This window comes from Herpailurus yagouaroundi, unplaced genomic scaffold, assembly GCF_014898765.1.
Source record: "Herpailurus yagouaroundi ecotype Mexico unplaced genomic scaffold, PumYag 67681, whole genome shotgun sequence".
Lineage (NCBI taxonomy): Eukaryota > Metazoa > Chordata > Mammalia > Carnivora > Felidae > Herpailurus > Herpailurus yagouaroundi.
In genome coordinates, this window is record NW_024420481.1 from 2,890,787 (window position 1) to 2,894,422 (window position 3,636).

The window sequence follows — 3,636 nt, forward strand, 5'->3', positions numbered from 1 at the left end:
GGCAATAGGTACTATTTAGGGTAGTGGGAAGCAGTCTGAAGTAGTGGTTCAGGCTGTGTACTCAGGGGCTTCCTAGTTCTGTGAACTTGTTCAAGTAATCCAAATAATCTGAGCCTACTTTCCCATATTTAGGAAATGAGTAAATACATGTAAAATGCTTAGAATTGTCCAGCACGTGATAAGTCTCAATAAATACTAGCATGTTAGCTATTTTTACTTTTCCAAATGCATTCACATAAATTGGTACCTATACTTTATAGATGGGAAAATGTCACACAGTTAATTAGAGGCAGAGATGGACAGAAAACTCAGAGTTACTTCCAGATCACTGACCTTTGAGAAATTATCCATGTGATATTTTGCTTGATGCTTGCTTTGAGGATAAAGATCTCAGATCTGGTACTCAGAAACATTTCGTCCAGGTCCTTGGGTAACTCAGTGTGACATGATATCGGTACCACATTAAGACACCTGTCTTTAGCTGAGGCTTGTTTCACTGCCAATTAGAAAACAGTAATGGCTAGGACATAGAATCACTTCCTCTGACAGTACTTAAGTTCCACCAGCCTCATGACCGCTGAATACATCCCTAATGTGGCATTTCTTAAATTGGTCAGGTGAGAGGACCTAAGGAGAGTGTGGACACCTCACAAGCTGTCTGACATTGGACAACTTATTTTAACTGTCTGGGTCTCAATTTCTTTTGCTTACGAGACCATTTCTGGGGTCTGTTCCAGTTGTGACACCCTTAACTCTAAAGAAACTGTTCCTGTTCAAAACATTTTTCAGTAGTAGATCATAAATATCTTTCTTGTATATGTATGACAACTAAGGAAGTTATTTTAAGGCCTGGTAAATGGTTGCAGGAAAGATCTGGGCTAAGGCAAAAAGGAAGGCTTTGTGGATTCTGTTGCTTAGTGTAGGGATGTATCCTGACAGTCAAATGAAGGCTTTAGAACACTGAATAGCAGGAGTTGCTGTGGGGAAAGGGAAAGAGACAGGGGTTGGGGACTGAGCTGGTGGAAATACATTTCTCTGCTTTGGAAAGATTGTGACTGGTATAAGACCTCTTTAGTGACTGCTTCTGGTGTACTCTCGAAAAATCCTTAATCAGAGAATGAGGAAAATGGAGTGTGTTGTGGATTACAAAGGCTAACTGTAATATATGCAATGCCTCACCACAGTCCTTGGGTGTCTGTCTGGAGTTATGCACAAATCTATAATTATAATTTAGCAAGTGACAACTCTGCTCCCTTTTCCTTATGTTACAAGGTAGGCCTGAGCCATGTGTTAGGAGCCATGAATTACCAGGAAAAAGGGGAAATGAGATTCTGGAGAGGACTGACTAGCCAAACATCTCATAATAGTCCTTAAGCAGATTTCTAAGGAAATTTATCTCAACATTGAGAAATGATGAAGCCATCTTAAATTGGAAAAGTGTTCTTCCCACCTGTGATGCTTTGAGTTGGTCCAAGACAAACAGAACATTTCTAATAGCTTTGTATCTTAGAGATTCCTCCCTTGGGGCATGATTAGCCTCAGTGTACTGCTCAAAGTTGAGCAATTAAAAACTACTTCTTACAAACACCCAAAGATGCCACCTTGGGCATTGTTAAGAAGTTGGTAGACTTGGCAGTTAACTTTACCTAAAACTTCCAACTCCATAATGACATACTAATTGTAAACAATGGGGAAAATATAGAATGCTTTCTCAAGATGAGGGTGGAGAAACTTTGAAGGCTTTAAAACAATGAAAAAATCTTCTGTACAAATAGACACCAAGCAGTGGGATTTAATTTCAAAAACTTTTTATGACTTTGACACAAGAGAGTTGTACCCACTGTGTTCATCTAAATGATACCCATTTTAGAATATGAGACTTAATCATAAATGACCCTAGCATAAAAATACAAATGATCTGTGGGGATACCTGGGTTCTTGTCTTGGCTCTGTCACAAACTTGCCTTATTATTATAGTAAATCTAATAACCCCTTCCTATTTGTGAAATGGTGAATAATCCATGCCTTAGGTTCTGCATATGGGTGTTCTGAGAACCAAATTACATACTGAATGCAAAGGACACTTGAAGATAAGGAAATATACAAGTTTATAGAATTATTTTAAACCTAGGGTCTGGGGGCACCTGGGTGGCTCAGTCAGTTGAGCGTCCAACTCTTGATTTTGGCTCAGGTCATGATCCCAGGGTCATGGGATCGAGCCCTACATTGGGCTCCGCACTGAACATGGAGCCTGCTTAAGATTTTCTCTCTCCTTCCCTCTGCGCTGCTTCCCCACCTGTGCTCTCTCTCTCTCCCTTTATCATTTTTTTTATATATGAAATTTATTGTCAAATTGGTTTCGATACAACACCCAGTGCTCATCCCAAAAGGTGCCCTCCTCAATACCCATCACCCACCCTCCCCTCCCTCCCACCCCCCATCAACCCTCAGTTTGTTCTCAGTTTTTAACAGTCTCTTATGCTTTGGCTCTCTCCCACTCTAACCTCTTTTTTTTTTTTTCCTTCCCCTCCCCCATGGGTTTCTGTTAAGTTTCTCAGGATCCACATAAGAGTGAAACCATATGGTATCTGTCTTTCTCTGCATGCCTTATTTCACTTAGCATCACACTCTCCAGTTCCATCCACGTTGCTACAAAGGGCCATATTTCGTTCTTTCTCATTGCCACGTAGTACTCCATTGTGTATATAAACCACAATTTCTTTATCCATTCATCAGTTGATGGACATTTAGGCTCTTTCCATAATTTGGCTATTGTTGAGAGTGCTGCTATAAACATTGGGGTACAAGTGCCCCTATGCATCAGTACTCCTGTGTCCCTTGGATAAATTCCTAGCAGTGCTATTGCTGGGTCATAGGGTAGGTCTATTTTTAATTTTCTGAGGAACCTCCACACTGCTTTCCAGAGCGGCTGCACCAATTTGCATTCCCACCAACAGTGCAAGAGGGTTCCCATTTCTCCACATCCTCTCCAGCATCTATAGTCTCCTGATTTGTTCATTTTGGCCACTCTGACTGGCGTGAGGTGATATCTGAGTGTGGTTTTGATTTGTATTTCCCTGATGAGGAGCGACGTTGAACATCTATTCATGTGCCTGTTGGCCATCCGGATGTCTTCTTTAGAGAAGTGTCTATTCATGTTTTCTGCCCATTTCTTCACTGGGTTATTTGTTTTTCGGGTGTGGAGTTTGGTGAGCTCTTTATAGATTTTGGAGACTAGCCCTTTGTCCGATATGTCATTTGCAAATATCTTTTCCCATTCCGTTGGTTGCCTTTTAGTTTTGTTGGTTGTTTCCTTTGCTGTGCAGAAGCTTTTTATCTTCATAAGGTCCCAGTAATTCACTTTTGCTTTTAATTCCCTTGCCTTTGGGGATGTGTTGAGTAAGAGATTGCTACGGCTGAGGTCAGAGAGGTCTTTTCCTGCTTTCTCCTCTAAGGTTTTGATGGTTTCCTGTCTCACATTCAGGTCCTTTATCCGTTTTGAGTTTATTTTTGTGAATGGTGTGAGAAAGTGGTCTAGTTTCAACCTTCTACCTGTTGCTGTCCAGTTCTCCCAGCACCATTTGTTAAAGAGACTGTCTTTTTTCCATTGGATGTTCTTTCCTGCTTTGTCAAAGA